The following is a 21932-nucleotide window of genomic DNA, read 5'->3' on the forward strand; positions in this document are numbered from 1 at the left end:
TTCATATAATTTAGTTTTGTTCGCTAAGTAAAACGTGTGTAAAATTGCACAGAAATCATGAAAAATGATTGTCAAGCAGTTGCAGTTATAGTATATATCATTATTAATTTTTATTTAGCATTACCTGACACTTTCAGAAGGTAAAATTGCAATTCTTTGGTTTTCAGAAAGCAGTTTATGTGCTTCTTCGTCAAACATAGACTTACCAAGCTAAATGTTATCCAATCACAAAAATCCCTCCTCCCACCCAAAACCATATTTTTAAGACCCCTCACTCCACCCCCTAAAATGACATGACCTACAAACAACCAAGGTGGCAATGAGTGAGAGATGGGCTACTTGGCTAGAGATAGGCTGGAGATAGGCAATCAATGCGCAGAACAAGAGTTTTTTCAGCTCTTGGAAGTAACTCCTTACAGAAATTGGAGGACTGGGGAGATTAAACAGGCTCAAAGGAGGAGGTTGAGGAGAGCAGAAATGTGCTACAATCCTCTCCTCCCAGCAACCAGGCAGGGGAATTTAGCTGGAGCAGGACTCTGGCTCACCCATGCTCCCTCACCAAACACAAAATGTCTGCAACTGGTCCCCAAATAAATTCATCCATCTGTACATATCCCCACTCCTGTGAGTGACACCACTTTTACCAAAGCAAAATGAAACCCAAAAGTGTCATTCTCCTTTTCAATCTATCCAAGGGCGTACCTGTTCATGAAGCGGAAAAAGGGAAGACATGTACAGCTTTCCTCAAGCATCCCTAAAAGCTTCAGAGTATCCTAAAAAGGTGTAAGCTTTTCCACCCCTTTCCCTAAGATGCAGCATTGCACTGCAGTGGCAATCCCAACTACCCCCACAAACCCCAAATTTTCAATACCCCATTGTGGCTGTGTCTATTCACCCACTCCCACTCCTCCAGGCTGCTGGATAGTTAAAAGCTTGATGGTTTTTTGGTGGGGTGTTTTTTTTAAAACACCCTTTCCCTCAGGGCTGCAGCTCTCTTCAGAGGGAAAGATCCTCCATATAGCTAAGGTCCCTGGCCTGATGCCTGACTTGAGCCACAGACTGAAAAAGGAATGCCAACCATTAAAACTGTGTATCCTTTCTCATCAGTGCAGCCAGATGACAGCTACCAGGCATATCGGGGCCTGGCAGACCTCCGCAGAAGCAGCTGGTGCCACAAAAACAAGAAATACCCATATGGGAGATCAACTGGCGACAGGGAGAGGAAAGAGATTAGCACACGAATCCGAAAGTAATTAAACGAAAGGGCTTCTCTCCTTCCTTCTGTCTCGTTAACCTCAAATGGTCGTACCGCAAAAGAAAAAAGTCAACAGCATTGGTCACTGTAATTATTTGGAACGAAGACAGCAACAAGTACTTTGTCCAATGCAAGACTACTTAAATGGGAAAGGATGACCAATCCTTCAGCAGAAAGGCCAAATGAGGCAATGGCTGTAACCCATCACATGCCAACAAATGGCACAGTGGGCAAGAATAATGTAGTGTTACATAAAAAGGCTCAGGATGTCATGGTAATGAGTGACGGTTTACTGAGCTGCCTCCTGCCTATCCTACATTAAGACGGCAAAGGGAAATGCTCTCAGCGAGAGAAAACAAGTCCTTCCTCTTCCCTGGCCAGTTCCACCAACAAACGCTCTATCTCCCTCCCTTCCTTGCCAACGCCAGTGGGATTGAATCTGGCTCTAGGACAAGTAGCCAACTTTGGGCTCTTCAGTAATCAACAGCTGAATTGAGACTGACAACAAAAACAAGAAGAGCTGATTGTGCTAAAGGCACTCTCTGACCCATCACATACCCCTGATATAAAACAGTCTTTACTTGGCATGTAAATACCATAATGGCAGGAAGCAGTCAGATCTTCCACGGCAGGAAGCTGCGCAGCTTGGGTGCCGTGACAGAGAAGCAGTGTTCGAAATGTGTCAGGCGCATTTTGCACCTGGCTTTCGACCCCTTGCAACCAAGTGAAGATGCCTGTGTGCAAGGATGGCACCTGACATCTCCACCATCTGGGAAGCATTGGATGTGGACTGCTTTCACACACTAATATCCCATCCTGTAGAATTCTATCAGTTATATTTTATCTGCACAATCGGAATGAATTCTGGAACCAAATTGCTTTTTCTGTGCAGCCTGAGCAGGAGCAGTCACCATTAAGAAAAACAGGTCGACAATATATTTGGACTGTCCCTGGATCAAGTGACTTTTCTGCTTTAACTTCTCAAAGCTCTTAACCTAGCTCAGGGGTAGGCAACCTAAGGCTCATGGGCTGGATGCAGCCTAATCGCCTTTTCAATCTGGCCTGCGGATGGTCCGGGAATCAGCATGCTTTTACATGAATAGAATTGATGCTTTTGAATTATGGTGCTGGAGGAGACTCTTGAGAGTCCCATGGACTGCAAGAAGATCAAACCTATCCATTCTCAAAGAAATCAGCCCTGAGTGCTCACTAGAAGGACAGATCCTGAAGTTGAGGCTCCAGTACTTTGGCCACCTCATGAGAAGAGAAGACTCCCTAGAAAAGACCCTGATGTTGGGAAAGATGGAGGGTACAAGGAGAAGGGGACGACAGAGGATGAGATGGTTGGACAGTGTTCTCGAAGCTACCAACATGAGTTTGGCCAAACTGCGAGAGGCAGTGAAGGATAGGCGTGCCTGGCGTGCTCTGGTCCATGGGGTCACGAAGAGTCGGACACGACTGAACGACTGAACAACAACAAAGAATGTGCCCTTTTATTTAAAATGCACCTCTGGGTTATTTGTGGAATTGCATAGGAATTCGTTCATTTTTTCCTTCAAAATATAGTCCGGCCCACCAAATGGTCTGAGGGATGGTGGACCGGCCCATGGCTGAAAAAGGTTGCTGACCCCTGACCTAGCTCAAGGTTGTCATCTGAACTAGCCAGATGTTTAACTGAGAATCAATCACAGTCAGTCCATCAATTGAAAAATAAGACTTTAGAGCCATCTTGCCCCCAAATGGCAACTAGACATTCTGTTTTGGCAACCGCAAGCTTGGTTTAAGGAGCCATTTGGCGCCTCCTCACTGGCAAAGTTGATGAAACTTCTCTCTGTTGCAGGAAGCCATACATCAAAATAGCTGCATAAGGCCAAAAATCTAAGAGTCATACTCTATTATTACAATTTCTGCAGGGATCAGCTCTCTTTCATTTGCATCTCACTATGTCTAGATGGCATTAACACCCCCTATCATATTACCAATAAATCCAAAACAACTGCTAGAAGCTTCCCATTCCTCCTTTTGATAAAGCACTTCTTACAAGTCTTGCACTGCAATTTTTCAGTGAATTAATGGGAACTTGCAAAACATTGATAACCAAACAAAATTGCTGTTGTATAGCCTCTGCACAAAAAAAATCAGATTGTTTAATAGAATAAAAGTCTAGTCAAGCTCAGTGTTCGAAACACCCATTGTTCTAGGCAGCGAATTTCATTAGCGTGAGCAGTTTCTGAGCTCTGGGCGCAGTACTGCACTTGAGATTTCAGATTAAAACTGCAGAGTGGAAGGAAAGGACCTTTTCTGCCTCCCCACTTCCAGCTACTCTCTGAAGACGGGAGAAGAGAACCTCTTAAGAATATTTGACAGGTGGGCAGGGGAAGCACTAGATCATGTGAAAAACAAACATAACATTTTAGCAGCAGTTCATTCATTTTCAGCTTTGTATTTCTGTTATTTTAAAAAAGACATTCCGTTGTTGTGCCCATAACCTAGGTTTAAGGTGCCATTTAGCTCCTAGCTTTTATATCTCAGTTTCTGTTACAGGTGGGTAGCCGTGTTGGTCTGCCATAGTCGAAACAAAATAGAAAATTCTTTTCAGTAGCACCTTAGAGACCAACTGTGTTTGTTCTTGGTATGAGCTTTCGTGTGCATGCACACTTCTTCAGATACCTGAATAGAAAATAGAAAAGAATTTTCTATTTTATCTCAGTTTCTAACACTGGTCAAGCTAGATTTTAAAACTCAAGCATTTCTATAATGCTTAAGGCAGATGCTTAATCTTATACATTAGATAAGGCTTCCAACTGAAGTAATTTGGTACAATGCAAGATGTAGTTGGACCTGCTTACCTAACATTTTTTAGATTAATTTAGAAAAGGTGCAGCTATTTTTCTATACGTATTTTTCATTACACCTTCTCAGAAACAGCAACAGTAAGCATCTCTTCCTAGTTGCCTGCTAGGAATTTCCATTATCAATTAAGCACAGATTTCCCCTTCCACCTTCTCTTCCACACCACTTCTATTGCTGCTGGTAAAACCTTCTCTCCACTCCTCCTGACAATCGCCTGAGTTCAGCAGTATGGCAAATGTTTGCTTATCCACATCTCAGTGCACCAAACTGAGCACCAAACAGGACTCCCATTAGCTTTGGGGATGCAAAGGAAGTTTGATTAAGATGGGAAATGATCCATTTATAAGGCTTCCGTTGCCTTTCACACTGCCCAAGGAGCTGAAAATTCACATGGATATGCCATGCTGCATCTTCTTTTGTTAAAAGCTTGTGTTGCCAGATTTGTCAGAAGCAGTAAAACTCACAGCAGTTGAAAGTGCTAAGGGGTGGGGTTTTTTGGGGGGGGGGGGTTAAGTGCTGTGGTTATCAAAGCCAAATTTGTGCATTGCTGATGTTCATTTACAACTGCAAAATGTGGTTTAACATATGCATCAATTTCACATTGGTGTTTTGCTGCTAATATATATCTAACAGTATGCTGCTTTGCGGTCTCCCCTTTACCAAGAAAATAGGAAGTTTCAGGGCAGTCTTTTACAGGGTTAATTTCCTTTTCCAGAGAAATAAAAGTACTGGAGACTAGGCATGTTTTTGCATATCCATGAACAAAAATGAAAGATGACCAGAAGAAGCAGGCAAGCATATTGTAAGGGTCAAATCTGGTCCATAGCTATTGGTGAAAAAGTAAGGTATAGTAAGTCAAACAAAAGGTTTGTAATCAATCACATGGCAAAAAAATATTTAAAATATAAATGATGCAAACAATGTTAAAATGTATCCAGTGAAATATGCCAGTTTTTTTAATTCTTAGTAACTCTTCAAGTGAAAAATCTCATACTACCCCAAGGACAACGTCCTGATATTTACAAATAAAGCAATTTTTAACAAGGACATGTTACTATGCTCCAATATCAATAATTGTTCTGCTTCCCAGGAACTGTGAATGCAACAACTCAAATCTGTACTTAATGTAACTTAAACTTAAACTTAATTTAATTGTATCTCCCTTTCTTATATGTTATTGAAATATATGTTACCAAATTTTATGCTTCTCTGCTCAGTATGGGATTCATTGGGATTCCATGAGTTAGTCCAAGTCACACAACTGTAAGGAGTCAATCTCAGAAGATCAAATATTGGGCTTTTGTAATTCGCCCTTTAAAAGTTTTATCGGCCAGGTGTACAGAAAAATTCAGTACAAAAACAAAACACCTACTGTGGTTCATAGAATCCTTATAGACATTTCTAATCATCACCAGAATGGGGCCATAGTTTACTAAGAAGCTAGTAAGCAAACCTCTGCAATCCTTAATTCCAACTCTGGCATTTCACTGCAGGTGAAAGAAGTTATGCAACTGCATGAATTAAGCACATGCTTTTCAATTCAAACAATAAAACTTGAACTCTTGGTTTTATTAAAATGAACCTAGTGGAAGTGGAAATAGTTTCATCAGACCACTGTTGTCAATATTAAATTAACTACTCTAATCATATTGCAAAACATGGAATCAGCCACGGAGAAGCAGAAACGAGACTCACAGTACACTGGTGAGCAACAGATAGGGGTAAGGGAGGTGATCAGAAGTTTGAGGAAGTGCATTCTCTCAACAGTTGCCAAAAAGAAAATCCACTCCAAGTATATCTACTTTAACAGATCTCAGTAAATACTACCTTCATCATTATAAGCCACACAAAAACAAACTTTTCATTGTTGTTCTCTTCACACCCAACATGATGGATGCTAGAAACCAATACCTATGACCTGCAACAGAACTGCGGTTGTGCAATAACCTCCCTCATGTAGGATGATAATGCTCACAGTGCAACGATTGTCAATCTGACAACTGACCTTGGTTCTCTGAAAGGGAGCATTTCCCAAGGCAACGGCAGTATAAAAGGGTGTCTGACTCATCAATAGTTGGCAGACAGCTAGTTTACATTGTGAAATCTGGTACCATATTAAGGATCTTAACACTGCCCTATGAGAAAAAAAATGGGCACATGGTCATTATGCACTGTTTTACACAAATTTCTACAGCAAGGGTTTTTACATTGAATTTTCAGTGGCTGTATTTGTTCTGCAGAGGACACAGATAACTTGCATTATGTGGTGTATACCGTATATAAATTCTGTTAATTAACAAATAAATGAAAGATGTTGGGATTTTTTTCTACCTCTGCCATGACAGGGCAGTTCAAGAGCTACAATGTAGCATTGGGGTGGAGAACATGTGACCATCCAAATACTTTTGGATTACCGGTAACTCTCTCTGATCACTGTCCATGCTGGTTGGGGATTATGGGAGTTGGAAGTCCAATATACAACAGGTTCTTAGTTTCTGGTGTAGTATGTGTTTGCTGCCCATGGCCATGGTAAGAATCTCTAGATTAACAGTGGCAAATGTTATTGCTTTGCCAGAATTTGGGTTCCTATTCTTGATAATATGCACTGCAAAACATTAATCATGCATGTCAATACTTTAACCGGCTTACTGTTTGTTTAGTATTTCTGATTGTCAGTTGCATCCTGACAGTTTGATATTAAAGCTATGGCAATACAACCATATGATGAAAATTTGGCACACACCAAGGAGCTCAGACTATGGTAAAACAATCTTTAAAAAAAAATAGAAAAGGGAAAATATAACCATCTGGATTCTATTTTTCATTTGCAATTTGTACGTGGAGCAAGAACTCATCTCTGAACTGTGTACGTGTTGAAGGATTTGCTTGAAAGCTTCCCATATTAACAGGAAAACCACTTTGCTCCATTAGAGGGAAGAAACATTACTGTACTTTAAATACATTACAACTCAGCAACTCAGGCAGGCAAACTTTTCTGGTGATAATCAGTGAAGGGAGAGGGCACTATCAAACCTGCTCTTCTCATTCTGACTGTTTCTTTTACATACAGCCTATCTGCATGTAGACTCTGTGAAGACAACCCAATCAACACATGGAGGAAAGCATGAACAAGTGCAATCCCACTGCTCCCTCCTACACCTGGCATCTGTTCATTATCCCTAGAATTAAGGTAATCTGCATAGGGCATCAGAACCACACTGAATGAACTATGGTTTGCAACAGACATGGTTTAGAACTCAAACCATGGCATGTTTAACAAACAATGGTTCAGAACCATTTGCTCTTATTCTCCACCCTTTCAGCTTCACTCTGTCTCCATTGCAGGGACTTACAGAAATAAACCATAACTATATTTTGTCAATTTGGACACTGCACCAAACCACAATTCAACTTAACCATGGCTGAGCCTTATGTTTGGGCTGGAAAACATGAAAAGTGTATACAGTAAGTTAAAAAAAGTTACCTACTAGTATATAGATATATAAAATGACTGGAGGGTTAATCCTCCTTGCCTGCACAATGTAAAATTTGCTTCTAACCCTTGTAACACAAAGAATTTTGCGCTCAATTTATCTGAACAGTAAATGTTGCTTGCCAGCCGTGCACTTGCAGAAGACATTTTCTTCAAAGCTTAAATAAGAGAGGCCATGTATTATACAAGCTTTCAGAAACTATTATATTCGTTTGGTAGATAATGCTTGATATGCCAAAGGCAAAAAGAAAGAGGGAGGGAAAAAAGTAAAATGCCATTTTTACTATGAGCTTTAGGGTTCTTATGATCTTTTTATCAAATTACACTGGTATATTAATATAATTTATAAGACCTATTACATAAAACAAGCTGGTCCAACCATTCTACTGAGGAAGAGAGACTGCCCTCCAAGTCCTTGGTGGCTTCCCCTCAGAGCTCCGAACTCAAGAGTGAACTCATGCATGCAATATCCAGTGATGATTTCCATGTGTGAGACAGACTAGACCTATGTAACAGAGCTTTCAGATCCCTGCATGTCATCTCAAGCACAATCTCTCTCATGGAAGGCACCTCATGCTTCTGCCGTGAGCCATCAAGTGTGTTTTAATCAAAAGTTGAGATCTCTGCACTGGAGATTCAACGGAAACATTTTTGCTCACTAGATTAGGGTTGCCATATGTCCGGAATTTCTAAGACATACCGTTACCCATGATTCAGCAGTCGGCAGCAGTGTCCGGGTGGAAATCGCTGAAATGCCTGGAAATATCCGGATGTATGGCAACCCATTTCGGAAGTGTCGATTTTGGTGCATTTTCTTAAAAATAGCTCGTAAACTTCATTAAAAAAAAGATTTGGGGGGAAAAAGCTCAACAACTAAAACAAAAACAAAGCTATGGTAACCCTACACTAGATAGGAGACTTCAGTCTTGGAACAGCCAACATGGTGCCCTCTAGGCTATGGATGCTGTGAGTTGTAGTCCAAAATAGATGGTGGACACCACACTGGCTGTTCCTGGTTAAATTCCAGCATATTTAAGCTACAAAACCACTGATTCTCTGTCTTGAACCCACCATCTTAAAACATGGATTATATGGGGTATTGTGTGCTACATTAAAAGCTTCCCTAAACAGGGATGCTTTCAGATGTCTTCTAAAAGTCAGAAAGTTATTTGTTTCCTTGACATCTGAAGCATGTTCCACAGGGAGGGCGCCACTACCGAGAAGGCCCTCTGCCTGGTTCCCTGTAACTTTGCTTCTCGCGGTGAAGGAACTGGCAGAAGACCCTCAGAGGAGGACCTCAATGTCCAAAGTGAGCGACAGGGGTGGAGACACTCCTTCAGGTATACTGGGCCGAGGCTGTTTAGGGCTTTTAAGGTCTGCACCAACACCTTGAATTGTGCTTGGAAACGCACCAGGAGCCAATGAAGATCCTTTAGGACCATGTTATATGGTCCCAGTGGCCACTCCCAGTCACCAGTCTACCTACCACATTCTGGATTAGTTATAGTTTCCAAGTCACCTTCAAAGGTAGCCCCACGTACAGCACGTTGCAGCAGTCCAAGGGGGAGATAACCAGAACATGTACCACTCTGACAAGACAGTGTGCAGGCAGGTAGGATCTCAGCCAGTGTACCAAATGGAGAAAATGCAACTAACATGGTTGCACAAGCATCTGCGCAACCATTGATGCATTTTGCACACCGCCAAAGATGGAGGTACATCTTTTAGTTAATTGCATTTTTCTCTTTTCATGCTCTAGGTCAGCCTTTGTCAACCTGCTACTGTCCAGATGTTGCTGGAGTACAGCAAGACAGCCCTGCTGTAGCCAAACAACATCTTGAAGGACCAGGCTAGTAAAGTCTGCTCTGGGGCATTTTTACCTTACATAATCACAAGGTCTTTTCAGCATCCAGGAGGACACTTCTGAATCCATTGTGCTGAGATGCGGTGTAGTGGTTCAATGGCCAACTGGGTGTTCCCCACTTGCCTAAGGCCCACCTCTTAACAAAGATCATGCTACCACTTGCAAGGGTTATTCCACACGTCTTGTGGCAGGACTGACACCGAGTGCCTGCTCAGCAGAGAGCTATAGTCCAGGGTAGCAAATATAGTGAGCCCTCCAGCTTGTTACATTTCTACACTTAATAAATGGTGTGTGATGTGGCCGTTAAGAGGCTCACTATTAGAGAACCTAATTCCACAGAAGAATTTCCGATTTCCAACACAACACCCACCCACAGAACAAGTATCAAAGGGCAAGAAATGCACCATTAAACGAGGAGATCTGCTTGCCTCTTCTTAATGCCTGCATTTAATCAAAATGGGAACTCATCCTTTCATTCCCGTAAACTCATTTGATACTGTATAACTCACAGCGGAAGACAAAGGAGGAGATTATAATACAGAGTTTGAAAATGACGAAATAGGTATTCAGAAGGCCCAGACCTCCGCTAGGTAAAAGCAAACATTACTTCTCCAAGATTAGGCAGCGAGTGAGTTACTGCATCCAGCTCTTTCATTAAATGCTGGGAACTGGGTATTTCCCACTGCAAAACATGCCAGAGGGCAAGTCTGTAACTGCTGGCAGCAGGAGGTTTATCACATGTGTGGCTCAAGCTATTCTCTAGTAAATCAAACTTGAACAGTGGGGAGGGAAAATCAACATTCTAACTCTTCAAATGCATTTATGTAAAATCAAAGGAAAACACTCTTAAGCCTGACTTTTCTACCCACAAACTTTTAACATTATTATTAGCATATTAACAAAAGTGCCATACCCAATGACCATTTGGTCTGCGTAATGCTGTGTGTGTGTTTCAGGAACAGCAATGTATTTGACTCCACTGCACGAGCCTGACCACGTGGACTGAAGGCAAGCCTTGCTCCAACTGGCTGCACCTGCTGAATATAACACTAAGCTACCATAATGTACACATATTGCGTGCACCAATACATAGTCTGAATGCTCCCACTTTGCTCTTCCTTTGGCTAAGCAGGGAAAGCAAACCATGGGGTGACTAGATCAGCATAACATCCAAACAAGCACATATGTGGTTGGCTTTCCCAACCCAAACCACAATCTGAAGGCAACACTTTTTTCCTGGCATCCTGTTTGTAGTTTTTTTTTTTTTTTGGAGGGAGGGAGAAACAAACCATGAATGCTGGTTCAGGTGTGACACTAAGCCAGCTGCACCATGGTCTGCTTCCCAGTCAACTGAGGCAGGAGTGAAGTGGGATCTCTTGAACTGCATGTGCCATTTATGATTAAAAAAAACTATGCAGCTTCACCTAGTGTTACGCATGAATGCAGACATTATAACACTGCCCCTAGCACTTTATTTTTGAATTAATATACTGCCTTTCCTCCCAAAGGATCCCAGGGCGTGTTTGCTAACTCCCAGAAGGTTCACAGTCCATTCATACAAAGTGCTGACCAGGCCTATGGGAACTCAATGTTGTCCCGCAAGAGAGAGGACTTGCTCAACTACCCCCCCCCCTTGAACTTTTCTGTAGCTGAGCATCACAGAGAAGATCAGGAGTGATGCTGTCATGCATCATTACTAATCTTCTCATGGGGAAAACACCTAATCAGCTTCCAAGGAACACAAAAGTTCTTGGACCAATTTGAAAGCCACCATATTGCCCAATGGCACCTCTCTGACTAATGCAGCCCATCAATTAGCCTGTTTAGATATCCAACCTTCAGAAAAAAACGGGGAGGGAGACAAAACACATCCCTTTGTCCGCAACAAGTGTATGGAAGTACAAGAACCAATAGCCTGTCAAAATGCATGCTTTCAGTAAGTACAGCAGAAAACAGGGAATTCCCAGGCAAACTGTGTGTCGGTGGGGTGGGGTGCAGGAAGCAAAGGGGTAGGAGAAAACATTTGAAACCCAATGCATTTCAGACCTCAAAAGTGCTTCATCGGGGAGTTTCAACTACAGAAGTTCCACCTTTTGTTATATAGGGCTGCCTTTCCTTCCATTGTACAGGCTGCCAGCTCTTAAGTCTGAGAGATGCTCCCACTCCAGTACTTCCTATATGATTTTTTAAAAAAGAAATGGCTTCAGTTTGTTATGACAGGAAAGAAGCTGCTTGAGGCCTGCCTGAGGGGAAAAGAAGCTGAAGGTGTTACACTGGTCACCTCAATGGAGATGGTGTTGCATGTCAATCCAAAATCAAATCATGGTAACCAAGCCAAAAAGACCATCTATGGGCCAATAAATCATGGCATATGCCCTCTATGCTCAGCAGATGGTACTAAAAGATAGAGAATCTATTGCACTGCGCTTGAAACAACATTACCAACATCTCCTTAACCGCAATCCCCCCCCCCCCCCAGCTGCTGAGGTCCTCTCACAAATTCTGCAAAAACAAGTTAGAGATGAGCCTGCAGTATCTCCAAATCTGGGAGAGTTGTGTACAGCTATTAACCAAATGAAAAACAACAAAGCCAGTGGACCTGATGGGATACCTGCCAAAGTCTTTAAAGTGGGTGGAATCGAACTTACACAACAACTTCACAAACTCATCGAAAAAATCTGGGAGAGAGAAGAGATCCCAGCAGACTTTAGGGATGGCAAAATTATCAATCTCTTTATAAAAAAAGGTGACAGAACTGATTGCGGAGACTGAATCCCAAAATTTTCGGCCTTCTAGGGGGACAGCGGACATGATTTTCACCATTTGGCAGATTCAAGAAAAATGCAGAGAGCAAAACCAACCGCTGTATATTGCGTTTATTGACCTGACTAAGGCTTTCGACACTGTAAATCGTAATGCCCTGTGGACTGTCCTGAAAATTGGCAGCCCAGATAAATTTGTAAACATCATTCGGCTCCTCCATGATAATATGACAGCAACAATCGCAGATAACAATGGCTCTCAAAGTGAACTATTCACAGTGGGATCAGGTGTTAAACAGGGTTGTGTTATTGCCCCAACTTTATTCATTATTTTCATTGCCATGATCCTACACTTTGTCAAAGGGAAACTCCCCACCAGAGTAGAAATCATGTATCGAACAGATGGAAAGCTCTTCAATCTGAGCAGGCTGAATGCAAAGAGTAAGGTTACCGTAACTTCCGTCATAGAGCTTCGGTATGCTGATGACAACATGGTGTGTGCACGCTCAGAGGATGACCTCCAAACCATCCTAAATATCTTCTCAGAAGCTTACGAAAAGCTTGGCCTATCGCTCAACATCCAAAAAACCAAAGTGCTGCACCAACAAGCACAAAATAAAACGAACTTTTTGGTTTCTCTGTCTCTGTGACTCTCCTTCATTAAGCTATCTTATATATCAGTGGTGGCGAACCTGTGGCACGCATGCCAGACTTGGCACGCAGAGCCCTCACTGCTGGCACGAGCGCCATCGGCCCATCCGTGCTGTTTCCCCCCCATTTTTTCTCTCCCCCCCCCCCGGCTACAGCTTGTGTCTGCTGTTAAAACCCGGAACCTTTCCTTCCTTCTTTCTTTCTTTTTCTTTTTTTGTTGTTAGCCGGAGATTGTGTTCGGCAATTGGTCAGCTTTTCAATTTGCTGCGTCAGTGGCTGTTTCTGATTGGGCGTAACAGCGCTCGTTTTTAAACCCTTATTGTGCTGGGTTTTTTTGGCGCTTTGGCAGACGATGATGTCGGTGCTGCACGTTAGTTCCTGCGAAGGTATTATTCATCATTTATTTCTGTTCTCTCTCTCTCTCCCCAAAAAAGCTCAGCAACTTGGGGGAACCCCCCCCAAAAGCAAAGCAACGTTTGTGTGAGACCCCCCCCCCCAAAGCTCCAAAATTTTGGTCAGCAGCTTCCCCCAAAAAGCTCAACAACTCTGGGCACTTTGCGATAAATAAGTGGGTTTTGGTTTGCAGTTTGGGCACTCAGTCTCTAAAAGGTTCGCCACCACTGTTATATATGCACTTGTTTGCTCATCTGCGCCTGCACAACAGCTATTAGGGCATGTTCACATTACCGCTTACTCTGCATCCAGTTTTCTAATTGGCTTGAAGCTTGTGTGAGAGAGAAAACACACCAAGCATCAGTATTAGTGAAGAAACTGCAGGACTGGTATAGATTATGGCTAACAACGTGTGAATGTGGCTTCTAAAATTAGCAGCGGAAGTGCCTTGGCTGTGGAATAAGTGGTAACATGAATATATTCTTAGCTGAGTATCACTCACAGCTATTGCCCTATCAAACAATAACATGTTAATAGAGAAGTACCTCCTCAGGACATATGTTCATGAAAACAAAGGAATCTCCAAAACATAAGCAACACTCCAAAAGGATAGCACAGAATTAGAGACGGTGAACACCTCCATGGATTTAGTCACAGTGGCTGGTGTAAAATAACATTTCCCACTAACTTTATATAATTCCCCTTTTCAGGGTAAGTATAGGGCAAAACTGACTAGGCAGCTGAATTTAAGTTTCCTAATTCACAAAGGAAGCACACAGCATTTTGCTTATGCTGATACTGAGGAAAATGTTGCACAAAGTACTTCAGACAAAACCATATGGATCAAATGTCCACATTCTTGTTATTTATCAATTATATGCTGAAGGGTTTGTGCACATGTGCATCTCTTAGTAAGCCTTCCTAAATTAGGAAACTAAGAATTCAACTAAGGCTGTAATTGTATGCAGTGCAGTCACCTGTGATGTACCTGTGTATGATGATGTCATCATACACGTCACTATATTCAATACAAGGGTACACCTCTTCTTTGCTGAAGATCTGAGAAAAACGCTGGTTCTGTAGCAGGGGTAGGAACTCTGGCCCATATGCCTGATTAGGCACAATTTGGCCCACGAGGCGTCTCCTCACTAGTCATGCCCACCTGCCCCATTCCTGATATCACATGTGACATCAGGTGTGGGGCAAGTATAAATGTGGCTACAAAGGAACAATCAGGAGCTTAAATCCTGATTGGTGCTGTTGGAAGACCCAGTTTGCAAAGAAGCAATCAGCTGATTGGAACTGACAGGAAGACCCATGGGGATTTGACTGCACTAGGGCTGTGTTTTGAAGTAGTTTACATTGAAATTGCTTGCTAAAAGAGGCCCCCCCCCTCATTTTAGCATGCAGTTTCAATGCAACCTACTTTGGGCTAATGGAGCAAGCCTCTCCTTTGAAAGTGGGTGCTCTCTCTCTCTGCCAGTCAGCTGATTGATGCTGGAAGCACACTTTCAAAGAGGGTCGCTATAATGGCCCATGAATTGGTCAACCATTGCAGCAAGACACACACCCCTTTGAACTCTGACAGATGTAAATCGCCTGACATCTTTACGGCATTGTGTGTGGTGGTCCTGCCTTCATGTCATAGCTGGCCAATGGCAGGCTGGGGGCCAAGTCCCCCACCCCTGTTCTATAGTTCATAACGAAAACAAGCTATGGGTGAATAAAAATTGTCTGTGACATCACTGAGGCATATGCAGCACCTAATCTCAGTTTTTAAAAGGTTTTTGATTTCTTTTTTTAAAGAGGCATGACAGATGGGCATGTAAAACAAGTAGCACTTAAAATATAAAAAGGAGGGCAGCTCACCTGAAGGTCTGGTTTCTGAACCAGCTTTTCTACTTAACTGAGTGAAGGTCTGTTCTGCAGGTTGTGCAGGTGGATGGAGACCATGCACACACCGTGGATCAGGTTCCTGCTGTGACTCCTCATCAAAGAAATGCAACAATTTACCTCTCCCTGAATGCTTTGCTGTAGCTTTGGTGCCACCGCACCCCAAACTGTGACAAAGACCCATTTTCAGTAGAAAACTTCACCCTGTGTTCTGTACCAGTATGGGTGAATACATTCACAGCTGATCCTTCATTCCTGGAATCCAGCAAATTAACAAAACAAAGCTTAGACTGCAGTCATAGACATAAGGACTTGGGATATTCTCTCACTCTAGTTAATTCAGATTGTTCTCTGCAATAACAGTGACTGAACAACACAAACCCATTTATTATTTCTAGAGTGACCTTGACCTAGCTCACCTGATTACTCAAAACAGCAGCAGGCTAAACTGGGGTGGAGGGTGTCAAGGAACGTGTATTCCTATTGTCAATCAAAGCACCATCTCCTTTATCTCCAATGATATTTAACATTCTCACAGAGCTACCAGGGATGGTGATTACGAGCTTTGTGGCAAGGTGCCATCCGTATGCTGATGACACACAGCCCTATTTCTTCATAACATCTGAATCAGGAGAGGCTGTGCAAAACCTGGGCCAAGCCTTAGAAGCAGTGGTGGGATGGATGATGGAAAATAAGCTGAACTTGAATTCTGGCAAGACAGGGGTAATGTGGGTGACAGTTTCCTGCATCTGAAAAGCTGGTCAACTGCCTGCCCGAATAAAGTATTATCTATCTATCTATCTATCTGCCTGCCTGCCCTGTATAGGATTACACTCCACTTGAAGGAGCAGCTACACAGTTTGGGGGGTGCTTCTTGATCTACCTGTCACTGGAGGCCCAAATAGTTTCAGTGGCATTGGTGATTTCAAGGTTGGATTACTGCAATGCCTGTGTGATCTGGCAGTGCCTACCACCTTCTGAAAGCAACACATCATGTGAACACAGCACCATTAAAACTGGTTCACAAGGGACATGGTTCTTTTACTCAATGGGCATCCCAGCCCTACTCAGACATGAGTCTTTGTTCTCCTAACACCTAGCCCAGTGTTTCCTCAAACTTGGGTCTCCAACTGTTGTTGGACTACAACTCCCATCATCCCTAGCTGGCAGGACCAGTGGGGACCCAAGTTTGAGAAACACTGATCCAGTCATTTCAAACTGCCACATTCAGGCAACCAGCCCACCCACAGTATTGTTAATTCTATCACAGCACCTACAGTTACTAAGCACTGGTCTTAACGCTATATTAGAGGTACACAGACCCCACCAACAGGTGGTTGCCTACAAAAAGGACTTATCCTTTGGATTGGTTTTGGAAGAGTTGGTTTTGCAGTTCTTGTTTTTTGTTCTAATAAGATTTTATGTTTATGTGATTTTTTGTTATCTAGCCTCTTTCATTCCTCAAACCATTTGATTTCCTTAGAACGCAAGCCTGTTTGGGACAGAACAATTACAAATTTATGGGAGGGGGGAGAGAACTGCTGTGAGTTGTCTTGAGTCCATAGGACAGAGCAGTAAATTAAATTAATATGTGACAGGTCATATGCACACCATGCCAGCTGCTCCTAAATGACATAATACAAAAAGGGGGAGAAAGGAATGAGTTAAGAACCGGAGAGCAGGTACCTCTTTCATCTGTTATGGGATGAACAAGTGAAATAGTCATTGAAGAACGCTCTGGAAAAGGGCAGAGCCAAATGGCTCTTGGTTCCAACAGTGACCATGTAGAATAGTCATTGAAGGCTCCATCAGCAAGGGCCAGTGCTTGCTGTTGTCTTTTAAAAGCATTTGAGCTTTAACAACTAGCTTCCAATTCTACTCACAGCACAATCTGTCACTGGTTGCGAGGTTGGGAAACTCTGATGCAAGATTGCATTCAAGGGAAACCTTTGGCAAACTATTGGGAAAACACAGAGGCACTCACCTCATCTTTCTTCTCCCTTCAGGCAAATATTAATTTTCCTTTGTAGAATGTGAGCTATTTAATTTAGAAATCAAGAGAGGTGATTAACGACTGAGCAGCAAAATCCCACCGTTGGGCTGCAGCCAATGAGGAGCTGATAGTAATTGTATGTGAATTGTGCCTCTTCTACTTCTCCAGATTGGGATAGACGGTGGCAAAAATGTTCCTCTCCACACAGATAACCAACTACTCTAGGTGTCTAATTTCTATAGGAATCACTTTTTGATAATTGGCAGCTTATTCAGAGTGGCAGGATCCTTTTGCTTTCTAGCATTAGAGGTGAAGAAACAGCAACCTGTAGTTTCATTAAAAAATAATAATGCTACACTTTGATTTGCTGAATTTGTGTTAAGTCACCAGTCAGATTATTATCATTTATTTATTTTGGGGGTTGTTGATGTTGTTGAACTGGCTGAACTGGTTGAAGAAGAAAGCTATGCTGTCCTTGTTCTTGTTTTAATATTGAATGTGGAAACAGACAAGAAGGGGTAGAAAAAACCAATCACTGCACTGAAAAAAGCAGGGTACTTTTAAACCTTGGGTAAAATCTTCAATTAGTTTTGTTTTCAATAAATTCACTTTTAAAGCACACACACATTTGCTCCAATGCAATATTACCTAACTGGGATCCCTCAATTGCCTGTGCCTTTCAAGTTAACTGCCTGGTGCTTTTTATTATGATTGGAGGGCAGTCATCAGGGAGCATAATTTTTTAAACTTAGCATTGCATCACTATTACATTTCATATTATCATGCACTTCAAGTGCCTCTCCATTAGATTGCTGCACTGCAGCAATTAGCACTTTTATTGAAATTATCTTCAAGCAAAATGGAAATTAAAAGGAGATGGGGTATTTAAGGCATAATAAGGCTTCGTATACACAAGCTCACCCATGCAATTTCCCATTCAACTGTGCAATTAAGATCTGGCTCAGACACGGCCTCATCATGTAAGAAGTGCATACAGTGGCATACATAAACTTCCACTGCAGCAGCTGCTGGTAACTCTATGGAACAAGGCAAGGTCAGACTATTACTATTAATACAGTGGTACCTCGGGTTACATACGCTTCAGGTTACATACGCTTCAGGTTACATACTCCGCTAACCCAGAAATAATGCTTCAGGTTAAGAATTTTGCTTCAGGATAAGAACAGAAATCCTGGCGGTGCAGCGGCAGTGGGAGGTCCCATTAGCTAAAGTGGTGCTTCAGGTTAAGAACAGTTTCAGGTTAAGAACGGAGCTCCGGAACAAATTATGTACATAACCAGAGGTACCACTGTACTAAGGTTGGGCTTTCTACTGTCTGCAAATCAAAGTGGCCCTGACTGCAAACCCAATCTTTCTTCTGTGCCTGAAGAAGGACCTAAGACCACAGCACAAAGGAGGGTGGAACGATTTCTAACCTGTCAGGAACAAGGTGCCATTTCTAGGGGGAACAGTCAGGCAGACAGAAGAGGATGCTTAACCCTTTCTATGTCCATTGATTTTCACTTGCGAATACTCCCAAGGCCATTTGCCCCCCCCCACCAGCTGTACTAAAATGGTCAGGGGGCATTTGCAGAAGAGAATCCACAAATATCTCCACCAAAACCCTGCTTGGTATCTTGTTTCCCTTGCAATGTGTAGTTCAGGCCAGCCCTAGACAGTTCACTGGGTCTGACCCCTGAATTAGGCTGTGAGATTATCAATGCAATCTGCAAAGTATTGAGCTTGTTATGGAAAAGGAGCTATGGGAGGAAAAGGGTAAGGTGCAAGAGAAGTAGGTGCATGCAAGTGGCAACTATCCACTGAAAACTTTGGGCAAAATCCAATGTCAGGCAAGCAGGTCTCCCTTTCCTCTCCTGCACCCTTCTCAGATCTGCTCCAGAGTCTCCTAATCCTCTGGAGCAGATTCTGCAGGAGCACAGGGGTCTGCAAGTGGGAGAGAAGAGAAAGGAAAAGCCATGTTGCACAAGCAGAAGTCATCCCTGCTTGGATGTGGACAGCACTGGACGCCACCCTCTTTTGAGACAGTACAAAGGAAGCATGGTGTATAGATAGATGAGGCTTGCCACTAAGCTGTAAAGAGGCCAAACAAAAGAAATAAGGTCCACATACAGAATGCTCACCTGTCTATTTCATATTTACCCATCCTACTTGTATGTATGTCATCCTCTCTCAAAGGAAACTCAAAGGATACATGGGGGTTATCCAATATTTTCCTCAAAGCAACCCCTTGAGGCTTGTTAGGCTGAGAGTTGGTGAGTTTCATGGCTTGCTGATGCAAATCCTTCTCCATCCACTACACCCCGGCGGAGCCTCTTCATATATACCCACCCAAAAGTATTTTAGAATCTTCCCCTAAACTCAGAGGAGAAGGGAATTAATCCACTGAAGTAAATAGACGAACCACTAAAATATACACGACTTGGAAATACGAGTGCTACAGATGGCCATAGCTGTCCTTTAAAACATTCATACAGTTTTGAGGTCAGCTTTTTTGTCTTATATTATAAAAATTTAAAGCCGAACACTGTCAATGCTTTTAAAACCGCATCCCAAGCTTTTAAAGACAAAACGTTTTGCTCGATTAGCCATGATTATAGCAGCAAACTGTAAATGCAAAAGCAGAAGGATCTGGCCAGTATTTCTTCAAGTAGTGCAAGTCAAAGCCACCTAACGGTCTGCTTGATTTCTAATTGCAAACCTATCATCAACAGCACAACAGATTGAAACCCAAGTCACTGGGATACCAGCTGACAGGTCCTCTAAAAAAAACAAAAAAACGGGGGGGGGGGGAGAAAAGAAACATAGCAACCTGCTGACAATGCACTTTGGACAGCCAAGCACACAACAAAGGCCTTTTGTTCCACATTAGCAAAGACACTGTGGTTGAACCAGTTGGCCTACTGCTTTAATGCAGGCCTGTATTGCGACAAAAAAGACTTGCTGTGACCTTAACAAAAAATTAGTAAAATGGTGTAGAATTACAGACTTCTAGTAGGCCAGCCAAGCTGTAGTAGAACAGAAAATGTACTCTTTGCTGAGGGCGGTGGGTGGGAAGATTTTCTAGAGCATTGGGGAATCTTTCCAGAGCAATGTTCAAAATCTCTGCCCGCTAGAAATCCTTTCCCACAACAACTAACCCTGCCTTCCAGAATAGAACTGTTGCAATTTTGAAGTGAATTTTGTATCTAGAGGTTGAAAATTTATTGGGATAGATACTATACATGAAAATAGCTGGACATACTAATAAGCTACTGAAAGAGCTGATTATATTTACAGAAAAGTTGATACAGTCCTCATTCCATGCAGGCAAGTGAGTGGAATTCCCTCCAGGTGAGTGAGTAGACTAGCAAAGAGCAACAGAACACTATTACAGTGGACCCTCCGGCTATGAACTTAATTCGTCCCAGGGGTCCGTACTTACCCCGAAAAGTTTAACGTAACCAGAGGTACCATCGTACACCTTTGCCAGCTCAATTTACTTCTAGTCTGCAATGTTTCACCACCCCAGTTTTTACTCATGAGATGGGTCCCTCTTACGAGTAAAAAGTAGGTTAAGTAAATTTTTTGCAGGCTTGTAACTTTTGCAGGCCTATTAACAAGGCTGCATTCAGTGTAAAAATACAGTGGAATAAACCGCTTAGTCCTGTATGCTCTTTTTTGTGGTTAATACTGCCGCCCAATTAAAGAAATCATAGTAATTCACAGAAGTTTAACAATGCTATCTTATGCATGTGTACACAGAAGTTAACTAGGACTTCCAGGCAAGCACATATAGGATTGCAGCAGTCATATACAGGATTGCACTAACCACTTGCATAATTGCACATATTAATTAAGTAATGGTTCTGAAGGAGGGAGAAGCACTTTTTAAGTTATCCTTCTGCATGCTTTAGTTTGCAGCCTATGATCCACAGCAGGGCAGGTATGGATAGAGCCCAGACAATAGCTGGTGAGCAAATTAGTAGGAGAATATGAGAGGAGGGAAGACATGATGGAGAAATTAGAGGGCAAGCAACAGCACTGGGGCAGAAGTGGCTGAGCAGAGAAGGGGACAATGATGTGTATGCAGGAAGGAGCAGCTGGACCAACTTCTACAAAGTCATTCGCCATTTTCAGGAGAGGATATTTTTCATCCTGGCAGTTAAGAACGCTGCAGGGGCCAGGAGGCAACCTTGTTAGTCGTGTCCAATTGACACGTGATCACTGACATATGGGTCCTTTTGGACCTGGAAGAAGGCGGAACGGGGACAGGGCACGCTTATACGTAGAATTCTATCAGTGATATTTTATCCACACAATCAGAACAAATTTCAGGAACCAAAAAGTTTTCTTGAATAATGCGACTTCTGAACTGTCTGGCCCCAAAATGGCAGCTAGGCATTCCATTTTGGCAACTGTAACCCCGGTTAAAAGGAACCCTGGTTTGGCACCTATCTGAGTTTCTAACACTGACAGCAGCGGAAGGTAGAAGTGCATTGGGAAAGCTTGCATTACATCCACTACATGAGATTGCTAGACCTCTTGCTGCATTAAAAAACATACAGGTTCTTCTTTTCTTCTTCTTATGGAACAAATGTGTTCACTACTGTTTAGGCTGGTGCTGAGAACAGTTTTGTTCTGTGAGCAAAATAAGTCCTGCATTGTTGGAGTTGGGTGCATAGAATAAAGAGCTTGCCTGGGATAAGACAGTCAGCATGGATTTTTAATTATGCAGGGCTGCTGGTTGGGCAGTAGAGCTTGGGGAGAGGGAGTAT

The 21932-nt window shown here is 42.6% G+C and overlaps 1 protein-coding gene across 5 annotated transcripts in view; it reads right to left on the minus strand.

Moving 5' to 3' along the window:
• LOC117046592 (disks large homolog 5-like) overlaps positions 1-21932 on the minus strand; it is a 93113-nt gene that overhangs the window by 52291 nt on the left and 18890 nt on the right. The gene's annotated exons all lie outside the window — the stretch shown is intronic.

This window comes from Lacerta agilis, chromosome 5 (assembly GCF_009819535.1).
Source record: "Lacerta agilis isolate rLacAgi1 chromosome 5, rLacAgi1.pri, whole genome shotgun sequence".
Taxonomy (NCBI): Eukaryota; Metazoa; Chordata; class Lepidosauria; order Squamata; family Lacertidae; genus Lacerta; species Lacerta agilis.